The 13,857-nt window shown below is 41.6% G+C and overlaps 1 protein-coding gene across 2 annotated transcripts in view; it reads left to right on the forward strand.

Moving 5' to 3' along the window:
* The first annotated feature begins 3,406 nt into the window (after nucleotides 1–3,406).
* The window catches only part of adgrb2 (adhesion G protein-coupled receptor B2), a 758,374-nt gene continuing 747,923 nt past the window's right edge, over nucleotides 3,407–13,857 (forward strand). The window contains exon 1 of one of the 2 annotated variants that reach the window (XM_072548607.1): nucleotides 3,407–3,757. The gene's annotated coding sequence lies outside the window, so the exon portion shown is untranslated. Of the gene's footprint in view, nucleotides 3,758–5,012; nucleotides 5,111–13,857 lie in introns of those variants that run through there. The other variant, XM_072548608.1, reaches the window with a different exon arrangement.

A 13,857-nucleotide genomic window follows, 5' to 3' on the forward strand; every position in this document is an offset into this window, starting at 1 on the left:
AATAACTCGTGGTGTCTAGGCAGCAATCTATCCAGTCAGTGTGGGTGCAACAGCTGGTGAAGATTTAATTGAGCATCTTCTTAATGAACTGAAGATGTTTGATTCTCCATAAATTATGGCCCACAATTCTCCCTCAAAGAGACTAGACAATTCATTTTTGCTGCAAAATCAGTACATTCAGCATCATGGGTGGTATTTTCAGTCTAAAACTGTGCCTGTTGTGCATTTGCACACCTCTGATGCAAGTCATTCCAGGTGTCACCTTTGATGCAGGGAGTGAACACTAGACATGTCCAGTATAGAAAGGTCACAATATCAATTAGAGGTTAACGTTGATTTGAAGCCAACATTGCCACTTTGAAGCTCAACATTCCAGGTAATGTCTTTTCTTAACTTCACATTGCTGAATGTGTGTTCAGCAGTAGGAAGGACTGCTGCCCCAGTGCTATTTATAGGGATCATCAACCATTTTCAGGTTAGTGCTAATTGATTTCTAGAGGTTGTTGCTGAGTCTGCATAAGTGATGGTTTGTACTATTATTTAAAGTTCCTGAAGTCTACAGGAAGTGGGATGACAGGTACTGAAGGACTTGGTTCTGACTTCATTTCTGCATTGATCACTATCTCCCGTGATACTTTGCAACCTTCTTGACCTAAATCACAAGAGAGACAATGGGAATAGGCAATGCAGAGGAGGACAAGCTCCTGGAAAAGGAAAGGAAGTCAGGGAAAAGGGTTCTCGGCAGCTGGTAATATCCTGCCAGGGCTTAAACAGTAATTATCTTAACTGCAATCTAAGCGAAGGACATAGCATCAGGCGTCTTCAGTTCACATAGGAAGTACTCAAAGAAATCTGATTAGTTTTGCAGTCATAGTTAAGTGTGCAGTTGAATTTTCCAGAAGCAGTGAAGGTTTCTGTGACCTTAAACATTTGTGTATCTGGGTCTTTTCCCCAACATCACCTAATTTGTTGTTCCCTGTTATATAAGAGACAATACTGACGCTCTGTATGCAAAGAAAAATGAATGCATTTCATTCTCTATTGCCATAACAGCAGTAGAGCAAGCACAGCTCTTCTTGGTGCAGATGCCACTGACTGGATAGATTGCTGCCTAGACACCACGAGTTATTCTGAGGTACTGCAACCAAATGCAATTCCACTTCCAAAATCCTGAGCTGGAGTGTGGCAATATTCACTGCATCAGACAGGTCAATGTTTATAATTCTAAGATCAGTGACAATGACTGCATTCTTGAAGTCTGCCGTGGCATTTGCATTTGGGCTACCAGAGCAAGTCAGAAGATGCTTGATGGTCAAGGGATCTCAAGAATTCAGTGTACAATCCATATATATGTGGGCAGTATAGAAATAATAAGTGCCATGCTATGAATCAAATGTGATTAAGTAAACTATTAAATTACCACATCAAGACTTCAAAAGTTTAGAGTACTATAGAAAATCCCTTCCATATTCATTAGAACATGGATCAAGATGTGTGAGATCTGCTGCATGGTATAAAATCGTGCCATCATGGATCTGTAGCTGTTGGCAACAAGGTCAGGGAAGAGGATACAGGAAGACAAAGAGGAAGGAGTAAAAGGAAAAAGAATGAAGGAGGAAGAGAAAAAGAAATCAACAGGTGTCTTTTTGGCCAGTCTGTCACTGATCAACCCATCTGACTAAAGTACCAGTGAACACAATCCCAAATCCTCATTTACCAACAGTCCCATAACTTACCTTCCCTTACAACACTCTTGTGGTCACAGTATTATATGTAGATATTAAGTAAATGTTCCATTTTACAAATTAAGTCATTCAATAGTTCATACATTAGGTGGCTGAAGCATGACTGATGTAATATTGCTGACTTTCAGTGAGAATGAAAATGCTTTTGCAAGATAAATATGATGAGTTCTGATCCTGGACGGCCTGGCCTCAAACTGTATCATCTCAGAATGAGTGATTGGTATCTGGACTGGCTGGCTGTCAGAAGCAGTAAGGACACTGGCAAAATGGCAGATGTAGAAGGACAAATGTTGTCAGCATGGAAAAGGACAGCAGACTTGTGCTCCAAGGTGCTGGCACCACTGTCATGGACGGCACAAAAACAATATTAGTAATGTACTGGAGGATAGATTGCTGCAACATTCTGAAAGCCGCTTCACACACATTTGAAGCAGTTTGAGCTTGCAGTTTCCACTGCACTAGACATTTGTTGATTGTTTTCTGCTTGTCTTAGTTTGGAAGGTGAGCCATCAGATGCTACATGATGGATAGAGATGGTTACCACTTCCATCCTGGACAGGATTGGCTCCAATCCCTGTTCCAGAATGGTGCTATACCTCTGCATGTGCTGTGACATTAAATGAAGAGTTTCAGACAGATGTGGCAATGCAGCAGGCATTTCAGTATGCATCTGCATCAACATTGTTTTGTGGATCAGCTCAGCAAGTTCCAAATTGGCATCTCTGCACAGAACTCACATGTAATTTCATCCTTTGACAAACTAGCACTTAGACTGCCTTCTCTCTTCTAGCTGCAGTCACTTATGTTCAGCACATCACTCCAGAGACTACCTCTAAGTTATCCGTTAAAGTAGAGAGTAAGTCACTGAGTTGGGACTGTGTATGAGGATAATGTTGTTTCTTCAACATCAATCTGCTCTTTCCCTTTGACTTTTAGTTCTTCTGACATTGCCCAGCTACTTTGCAATTTTGGGGATCTGAAAAAAAAGGTAAAGAATAGCATTGTAGTGAAAGGAGAAGTGAAAACAAAAGCTCTGTGTTCCTATTAACTGAAGCTTTTTTTCCATTTGTTATGGGGTATTGGTGTCATTGAGTAGGCCAGGACTGAATTGCCCATCTCTAAATGCCCTAGGCAAGGTGCTGTGAACTATTGCAAACATTGGGTTGTAGGGGCACACTGCTGCTGGGGAGTTTCAGGAATTTTCACCCTAGAGATTTGAAGGAATATAATGCAAACCAGAGTGGTGTGTGGTTTGGAGGAAGCTTACACGTGGCGGTGGGTTCCTAATCACCTGCTGATCTTGCCTTTCTGGGTGTGTTTTGAAAGTGCTGCTGGAGGAGCCTTGATGATTTACTGCAGTGCATCTTCGCTGATGATGGAGAGCATAATGTCGGAACATACACAGGAAATTCCTCAAATTCACGGTTAGATAGAGTGCTGTGGTTGCATCCGAACAGCTAGAATAGGAATATAAGTCGGTTACCTCCACATAGATTTATAACTTCAGGAGGACGACAGTGCAAAGCCCGTTGCCTCAAGCTGACTGGCAAAGGGCGGGAAAGCAGCAGACTCCAACGTGATTGGCGGCCGGGGCTGCTCGCGGGCCGTTCGGCAGTTGACGGGGCACGAGCCATTGGCGATTGGCCGGCGTGCGCGTGCGCTGTGGGGGAGTTTGCAGAGTTTGAGCCGGTCGTTTCTCAGTAGCAGCGGCGTGGCGGTGACAGCAGTATGTGCGAGCTCTGTGAGAAACAGCGCGGGGGAGAGCGGACAGCTGCCGTCGCAAGTAGTGCAGCCCAACGCGGCCAGCCCAACTGGCACCAGGCGCTTTAAACTGCTTTCTCGCTGGCTAGAGGGGAAACCGTTACAGAACTTTGCCGGAACATTTTTTTTTTGTGTGGGGAGGGGGAGAAAAAAAGAGCAAGAGGCTTGGAGAGCTGCGGACTTAGGGATGGGAAACTTCACCCGGACAAAGTCAATGGCAGAAGCATCAAACTCTTGCTAGCATCGCAAAGGTAAGGCGGGCAGGAATTCTGCACTCGAATCTGCAAGGGGGGGGGGGGGGGGGGTATATGCCACGGTCACAGTTCCTGGGAAATCGCCGGTGCTTCACCAACGTCTAATTTCACGGAATGCAGTTCGCTTCGATGGAGAAGCTTTGTAAAGTGCGTGAGTGAGGAGGAGCTGCTGTGAAATGGCTGTCAGAGGTTCCTGGCGGCGGCGGCGGCTTTTAATCAGTCTCTGGCGCCGACTATGGTGAATATCTGAGATTGCCGGCCGATCCGTACAGAGGTGGACATTATCTCGTGCCTTTTACTAACATCTCCGAGGGGGGAATTAAAAAAAAGCTTTCGGCACACGCTGACCATGGCACGGATGGACACGGTGATTGCTGCAGAATGTGTTGACTGAAACCGGTCTAATCCCTCCAGGTCTCTGTCAACTTGACCACCAACACTAAATAGAAACGTTCACCCGAGCTCTCAAATAAATTACCCACCATTTTGGTATTTAATTCTAAATAACTATATTGTTGAAAGTTATAATTTTCCAAGGTTCTCCTTGTGAGCTGAGCTCCCCTCAGTGTGTAAATGTAGTGGCAGTGGAGCGCTCTGTTAGTTGGTGTGGGAATAGGCGAAACAAGTAGCTTTTATATTTCATCTATAGAATTATTCGACCAGATTATTACCCAGATAAGTCCGCAGTCCACGTGAATTTGTTTTCAAGAACGGCTCCGCCACCTTAAAGGTTTCTTTTTTCCTCTCTCGTTGTTAGTAATTCATCTACAAAATGTATTAAATCCACAGGCGGAGTTGAGGTCGAGTAGCAGCTTGGTATGTTTCTGGGTTAAGTGTAGGAATGTCTTATTCGGTATACTTTCTAGCTGCTGTCTGTCTTCATCAGGAAGAACGTACCTTATCAGAATGGTGTAATTATAAATGAACAGACATTCGTGTTTGTATACTTTCAACAACTGATCTAATGCCTCAGCAAGAGACACAGGGAATATCATCTTTCTTTGCCTCCGCCACTACTTTCTCTGCTGTTTTCTTCCCCCTCTCCGTCTCCTTTCCCCCTTCTGTCTCTTCTGCACTTTCCTCCTTTCTCAGTTTTCTTCCAAGCTATCTTCCCTTTCTGTCTCCACCCTGTGTCTGTGCCCCTCTTCCTCTCCCTTCCCCATCTGTCAAATGAGGTGCTTGGATTAATCGGCCAAATAGTGCCCGGCTGTTTCGGAATCTGCTCCCTTCCTTCCCCTATATTTAATTCTGCCGGATTTGCTGCTTGAAGTTTATCAGTGACATTTCTGCATTTCCAATGCCAGATCAGTTTATCAGCTACGAATGTGGTGTATAGTGGAGAACAGAGAGGTGAGTCCTTTTAATTTTATTCCAGGATTTCAGTTTGGATAGAAACAATAGGAAACATAAACAGTTTGTGCTATAAATATCATGAGATGAAGGTCTCTAACCACTAGTAATGATGTTTGACAACTCGAATTTGGAACACAAAAGTAAATCATTTATTTGCAGCTTCAGTACAGTTCGAGTTGCAATCGAATGAAAAGCCCTCAGTGCTGTAAGTGCTGAACTTGCCTTTGTATATTCACATGCTGTGAATATCTGTGTTCAGATGCGTAAAATGACTGCAATGCATTCAAAGATGAAATGGAATTATTTAAAGGTCGCATTTAGTTTGTCTTCACCAAAATTTCTGTATAGGTAGTTTATTTAACTTTCTCTGGGAACATATACATTTCTGTAGCTTTATGAAATCAATGCTGTAAGCAATCTGTAAGCGTGGTAAAACATAACAGGAAAAAACTACCCATAATGATATTGAGAAATTTGTAAAGTTGTAGCTGTTATTGTGAATGTAGGGGAAATGATCAATGAAGGGTTTTGATCCAACACAGATGTGATATTCTTGCATGATATATACAGTAAGTCAAAGTTGCTGGTCAGTCTCTCATTTTCATGTGATAGTCTATAGTTAGATTGTTATAACCATAGTAAATTTCTTGCTTATTTTTCAATTTTTAGTTCTGATGTGGGATTATATGCCAAATGTTAACTTTTTTATTCTTTGTCACTGGTGGTAACGGATCTGTTGCCTTTTCATTGTTTGTTTGTATTTTTGCTTTACAGAATATGAAGTTTTAACTTATTATCAGCCTGTTTAGTTATTTATTTACCTCTTTATCTTTCACTTGTTCTAAAGCACTATGTATACTTAGCTAAAAACATCGTGCTACATTATCATAAAGTAATCTTGCCTTTTTGTCAGGTTGTTCGGTTGACTGAGTGATACCAAATTATGCTGCAGAACAATATCAGGCAAATTAAACAGTACCAGTGCTGAAACCACAGAAGCTGTTTAAAAAGTTTGGGATTAAAGTGGGAAATAACTGAGCCAGTCACATACCACAAGTAAAGATTTAAAATAAAAAATAATTCATTTTCTTGTACATTTTTCAATAGATCTGCAAAACCTTTAAATAGATTCTAATCTGACCTTTTTCCTAGAAATTAATTAGTGACTCTTGAATCACTTAAACATTATTATTAGTCATATGGACTTTATTTTTCCCTCCTTTCAATCTTGCCAAGGTTTTGGTAACCTATCCTAACCCCTGTATATGGTTGTATCAAATTTTATCTGATAATGTCCTTACATATGTACATGTAAGTCATTTTGTGGAGTTGGAACAAAATAAGAACAGATTTATTATTAGGTTGGCCATTTCAGCAGCCAGTGTATTCCCAATTTTACTTAATGCATTTTTGGATTTCTTTTATTTTTCTTCTGTTTTTGAGAAAAGAATATGCAATATTAACCCCGTCTTCTGCCATTTTTAATGTCCCTAAATAATAGAGGATACAAAGCTTAAGGGTTTACTGTTTTCTGTCCATAGGGGGACTTGAAGAAAAAAAGGAATCTCATTGGTGATAGAGAAGTAGAGAGTAGAACAGAGGCGTTATCTAACAAGTTAACAGAAGTAGGATGGTTTTATTACTGAAATGGAAAACTAATATTTTTCAAAAAATCCCGAGAGTCTCTGGTTTGGTTTGTCAGCCAGTGAAATGAAAATGTATAATACCTTTCTTAAATTGCTTGTACTTGGTTGTGGACATTATTGGCAATACTGATATTTAGTCCACTTTAATTGCCTTAATCAGGGCATCCTTTTGGCCACACTTCTAGAACAGTGTGGTGAGCCTGTTGAACTGCAGCAGTCAGTATGGTATAGGTGCAGCCCAATTCTGTTAAGGAGGGAGGGAGTTCTAGAACGTTCTTTTAATGATAGACAAAAAAAAATTACTTTTCTGGTCAGGAAGTTGTTTGACTTGGAGGGGACTTGACAGGTGTTGGCGTATCCATGCACCTGTAGACCTAATTCAGAGATGCCGGTATTGGACTGGGGTGTACAAAGTTAAAAATCACACAACACCAGGTTCTCGTCCAACAGGTTTAATTGGAAGCACACTAGCTTTTGGAGCGACGCCTGATGAAGGAGCGTCGCTCCGAAAGCTAGTGTGCTTCCAATTAAACCTGTTGGACTATAACCTGGTGTTGTGATTTTTAACCCTGTAGACCTAGTTCTTCTGAATAGTAAAAGTAATATGTTTGGCAGGTTTTATTGAGGAAACCTTGACGAGTTGGTGCATTGTGGATATGTACTGCAACCAACAGCCATCCAATTCCCTCTTGGATGCAACAATTGAATCTACCTCCACATTCTCAGGTAGCACAGCCCACAACCTAACCATTCAGTGTGTGAGAATATTTTTCCTTGCGCCATCCTAGGTCCCTTTGTCAATCACTTGAAAATTGCCACCTTTTTGTTTCTTGAATACACTGCCAATGGAAACAGTTTCTCTGCATGATTCTGTCCAGATTCTATATGGCATCATCCAGTCCGAAAAGCAATTGCTCACCACTGTTCTGTTTCCAGTTACCTAGCCAACTTTGTAGCCATGCTACCATCCTTTTTATCCCATTAACTTTAACTTTGTTGACAAACATGTTATTTGACAGCTTATCAAAAGCATTTTGGAAGTCCTGATGTGCCTCATTGACTGAATTGTCTTCAACCTCTCTTGCCTCACTAAAAATCTCAATCAAGTTAGTAAAACTATTTCCTTAATTAACTGGATTTCCTGAATTAATCTATATTTATACAACACAAATTGCTTCATGTTGTCCTGTGTTATCATTTCTAAAACCTTTTCTCACCTTTGAGGATTGACTGGCTGGCCTGTAATTCTGTGCTCTTTGGTAATGCAGTTATCCTTCTTAACACTATTAGAGCGCACTATATTATTTTCATGCAATTTCTAAGTTGGGGACGTTTCTCAGTGATGCTGCCATCATTTTTTCCTTTGTGTGGTTACTGAGCATGCTCAGCTTTTTTTTTTAAAAAAGCAAACTGCCACTTTGCTGTCTCTTTCTTTACTCTCCAGCTAGCTAACCCTCCTGACTTTATCCCTTTATTGGTGACGGCACTTCTCGCTATCTCACCTATCCTTCCATTCCGTAGCTCCCAATTGCAGATCATCGGCTAGTGTTTTGGGGACAGAAGCAGCAAGGCAGAGAGAAGTGGCAAGCAGGGGATAACCACTCACCGGGCCAATCAGGGAGGGAAGCAGTAAATAAGAGAGGTGGTAAGTGGGTGTGTTGAAGAGAGGGAGTGACTGAATGTCAGTTGGACAGCTGAGAGGAAGGGATGGGTCGTCCTCGGAGTGGGAGAGGTTGCAGGCTGCTGGTGAGAATTGATGATCAGAAGGTAAGCTTAGATGTCTACAGCACAGAAAAAGCCCTTTTACCAATTGAATTTGCACCGGTCACTGATCCCTCCACAAAGGGGATAGGTTTTTCCCATGCACCCTGCCTTTGCCCCTCATAATTTTATACATCTCAATCATGTCCCCCTCAGTCTCCTCTACTTCAAATAAAACAACTCCAGTCTATCCAATCTTTTTTCATAACTGAAATTTTCCAGTCCAGGCAACATCCTTGTAAATCACCACTACATACACTCCATTGCAATCACACCCCTCCCATAATTTTGGATTCCAGAACTGCACACAATACTCTAGCTGACTCTACATTTTGGCTAGTACATGACTGCTTCCTTAACCATTTTATCTATCTGCCCACTGATTTAAGTCATTGGTGGATATGCACACCAAGGACCCTCTGATCATCATAGTCGTGGAGCCTAGAGGTCAACAGCACAGAGGATTGGTTTAGCTCAGTTGGCTTGATAATTGACAATTGTTTTGTGAATTAGTGTGATGCCAGCAATGTAGGTTCAATTCCCATCACCAACTGAGGTTACTATGAAGCACTCTTCTTCTCGACCTTTCCCCTTGCCTGAGGAATGATGGCTCTTGGGATTTATCACCACCTTGGGCTTAATCTTTCTTTAACAAGAGAGAGCCCTATGTCTGGAAAGACTGGTGACATGACAATGGAACAGAAAAAGCACCTTCAACCATTGTGTCATAAACAACCAGCTAATTATTCCAACACTTAGCTTATGGACTTGTGTGCCTTTGCATCCTAAGTGTTTAAATGTCCACATATGAAATGTTGAGGGTTTCTGCCTCTGTCACCCAGAGGCCAACCGCTCTCTGGGTGAAAAACTTTTTCACCTAATCTCCTCTAAACTTTCTGGCCCTTACCTTATGTCTATGCCTTCTGGTAATTGTTCACTATCTAAAAGAGAAGAGTTTCTTCCTATCTGCCCTCTCCATGCCCCTCATAATTTTATACATCTTAATCATGTTCCTTCTCGACCTCCTTTCAGTCTGTCCAGTCACAGTTCGTAACTGAAACTCTCCAGCCCAGGCAAAGTTCTGATAAATCTCCTCTGCACTCGCTCCAGTGCTAACACATTCCTTTTATAATATGAATTCCAGATCTGTGCGCAGTATTGTAGCTGTGGTCTAACCAAGTTTTTATGCAGTTCTAGCATAACTTCCCAGCTCTTGAACTCTGTCTCAGCTCATAAAGGCATGTATCCCATATGCCTACTTAACTATCTACCTGCATGTCTTAACACCTTAAGGGACCAGTGTACATGCACACCAAGGTAACACAGATTCTCAGTGCTTGCTAGGGTCCTACCGTTCATCATGCTTTGTTAGTTCTGCTTCAGCTCATTATCTCACTTTTATTGGATTGAATTCCATTTGCCATTGATCAGCTCATTTGACCATCCTATCTATATCCTCCTGTGAACTAAGGCTACTGTCGTCACTATTACCAATTTTTGTATTGTCTATGAACTTATTGATCAGCCTTCTTACATTCAAGTTAGTGCAGATTGTTTTCTCCACTGTTGCTTCTTTTGTATTCAAAGTTCCAAGTACACAGAATCTTTAACTGTTTTTCCATCTGCAGAATTGCTTTTAATAAGCTACATATCTGTGCAATTGGATGTTGTATACATCAAGAATTTTACCATTTACCAACCAATTTCTATGGATTGTTCATTTATCTAATAAATGATGGGCGGCACGGTGGCACAGTGGTTAGCACTGCTGCCTCAGCGCCAGAGACCTGGGTTCAATTCCTGCCTCAGGCGACTGTCTGTGGAGTTTGCACATTCTCCCTGTGTCTGCGTGGGTTTCCTCCGGGTGCTTCGGTTTCCTTCCCACAGTCCAAAAATGTGCAGGTAAAGTGAATTGGCCATGCTAAATTGCTCGTAGTATTAGGTGAAGGGGTAAATGTAGGGGAATGGGTCTGGATGGGTTGCGGATCGGTGTGGACTTGTTGGGCCAAAGGGTCTGTTTCCACACTGTAATCTAATCTAATCTAATCTAAAAACCTCCAGTGATAAGTGAATTGTATTTGCTTCTATACCCAGTTTGCTTTATTACCTATCCTTTCTTGTACATCCACTTCTTTTCATACAATTCCCTCTCTACCTACATCCAGCTTATTTACATGTGTGGAAAAACAGAAAAAAGCCCCAATTTAGATCAATAGAACATACCAAGGACTACATGTTGATAATCCAAAGAAAGCATCAACATACTCTTTTATTTTACATTTTTGCCCTCTTATCTAGCCTGTCATGTCACCACCATGTGTCTTGCTGCTTACAATCTAATATTTGGGACCTCATCAAAGGCATTTTGAACATCCATTGTATCGCTTGGAATATATTCTCAACAATTTTTCAAAAAATATTCCATTCCATTCCATTTTAAATAATACTGTCAGATTAGATTATATATTTTCAAATATTCGCTCGCGTTATCCTTGAAGTAGTGCTGTGAAGCATTAGGTATTAATAAGTTGTAAAGAGTTAGAGGATTTTTGGACTAATTAAGTTCAAGATAACCGATAGAACTTTTTATGTCTTAAATACAGTTCAAGAGACAACAGATTTGATTAAGGTATTGGATTTAATAGAGGTATTCAAAATTGAAGCTTCTGAACAGACTGGATAGGGAGAAAATGTTTCCCCTTGTAAAAGCATTGTGAATAAAGTGCATAAATTTGAAGTAATTGGTACTGAAAATAATGCAATATGCTTTTTCATATAGTGAGTGGTTAGGATCTGGAATGTAGTGCTTGAGGATATGATCAAGGTTCTAATTAGGCTTTTGAAGGGATGCTAGATGGTTGATGAAAAAGAAGAATGTAAAGTGTTATGGAGAAAAGGCAAAGGAATGGCATCAGGTGAATTATTAGTTTGGAGAGTAAGTTTAGACATTAATGCAGACAAGGCAGCCACCTCCACATAAACAACTGCGTGGGCAGAATCTTGCTTATTTTTGGCTAGTTCTGAGTTGCATTATTTTGGAGTAATTCTCACTGCAAGACTTGGTGTGATTTCTTGCTGTAACTTACCAAACCATAACTACCAGCCCCACCCCTATAGTGATTGCATCTGATTCTATCTTCACCTTACTATGTGCTGCTCCTAGAATAACGTTACTACCGTTTGTACCTGTGTGCTTAGTTGCAATGACTGATGTGCAAAAAAATGTGATATTTGCTGAAAGATGAGCATCCTTTGCCCTTGTGTTGGTGCCATCTTTAAAAAGCTTCTTTTAAAACACACCTAGACAAGCATTGTTGTCTCTCATCAGCAATGTAATTGAATAGCCACATTGCTCACAGTACGTGCCCACCATTGCTGATGCTCTTTTGTAAACACACCGCCATACTCCCACTGTAGCCATTGTTTAATCACCGTCCATATAGTTTAGCTGTCCTTAGCCACACCCATCTACACAACTTCTAAGTCACTGCAACTCTGTCCCCACTGTCCACTCTGTTATTGTTCAGTTGGGAAACATCAGATAGAGAGATAGAGGCAAGCAATCAGACAAAAGCAAACAGTACCTTTAATTGTCAACCAGCAAAAGTGAATACAAATGAAACGAGAGGCTGCAGTTAACTCTCACGAAGCAAGCCAAATGTTGGTAAGATTAGCTATGATAGTTTGATAGTTTTCAGTACCCAGCTTGCTGCTTCTGGAACCAGGTGTCAAATCAGGTGCCTGTAGCACCCAATTCAGCTAAGCTATGTCATCCTCCAGTTCAAAGACCTCATCGTTCTCCTTGGAAAACTGCAGCCGTTTCCTTGGTTTCTCAGCATCTGTCAGTCACTTCTTGCCCGCAGTGGTATTGTGGAGCATGTCCCTTAGAATTCTAGTATGCTATCATGTCCGGTCTATACTAGACTGGTCCAAGTTATAGAACTGAATCCCCAGCGACCCTATCACTAATCCACCACTGCTCTGACTGCAGTATATGCATCAACTTAGTGAGAGTATCGAGCTGGCATATTACATCAAGGAGAGTGTCTGTTATGCTCTCATCCACTTCCCATCTCAGATTCACTTGAATCATAGTCCTCATTGCAGGCAGTACGATCCATTCACAAAATGGTTGTGGTCAAAACACTGATTCCTTTAGTTGCACGACTTGTATTTACCTCCTTGAAAACAATGAATGTGGGGGGGATTAGGCATTGACTTTCACAGCCATGAAGAAGAACATTCTTTTTCAGATAAGCAAATCAAAACTGTGCACACTATTCCTGGTGTGGCCTTACCAATGCTATACATGATAGCAGTAAACATCCTTGTTCCTGTACTCTCATTCTCTTGCTATGAAGGCCAACAAATATTTGGCTTTCTTTACTACCGGTTGTACCTGTGTGCTTAGTTGCAATGACTGATGTGCAAAAAAATGTGATGCTGGACAAGCACAGCCTGTCAGGGAGCATCTGAGGAACAGGAGAGTTTATGTTTCGAGCATAAGGCACCCAGTTATCACAAAACATTCCTCTCTCTCAATTTACGGTCAGTCATTCAAATAATAATCTGCCGCCTTATTCTTGCAACCGTACATTTATCCACATCATACTGCATCTGCTATGCATTTGCTCCTTTGGTCAGTCTGTCCAAATCAGGCTGCAATGTGTCTGCAGCAGTCTGCATATGAAAACAAAATCTCACCAAGTAGAAGGACAAGTAGGACATTCCTGTGAGGGGGCTCAGGTTGTGGGGGGTGTTCCCCTGGGCCCAGGTTCCTGAACCTCCCTCAATGTAAAATTCAATCTGAGCAGGGATATGTTCAGATGGGATCCTATTGTACACCTGACCATCCGTCAGTTTATGCGTGATATTATGTCTGAGCATTGCTGTTTTCAGGAGATGAATAGCAGCTGTGTTATGCTGGACACCCACTGCTGCCATGGTTGCCAATTTCTGCAATGTCCTACCCTGGCCTCTACCACCCAGAACTACCTGATTTCTGGTCCTCAGCCATGGCCCTCCCTTCTGCCAGTGATTTGCATCCACGATTGTCAAGGTATGGGTTCTTGAACAAGGCCTCTCTGTTGATAGCCACTACACCTGAAGGTAGGAAGATCAAGCATGAGTCAACCATGTTCCAGTCATTGATCTGGTCCTGGTAGAAGACAGGCAGAATTCTGAGGGATACCTGCAGACCCTCATCGTCTACAAACAGGAGTTTTTTTGTCATAGTTGAGGTAATCGTGCACATGGTGGAAAAATACATTACTAGACTGCCCTATTGAGGAGAAGGCTCATTGTAAAAGTTTCACTGCAGAGCTTGAAGATTGAAGG

Source organism: Chiloscyllium punctatum, chromosome 27, assembly GCF_047496795.1.
Source record: "Chiloscyllium punctatum isolate Juve2018m chromosome 27, sChiPun1.3, whole genome shotgun sequence".
Lineage (NCBI taxonomy): Eukaryota > Metazoa > Chordata > Chondrichthyes > Orectolobiformes > Hemiscylliidae > Chiloscyllium > Chiloscyllium punctatum.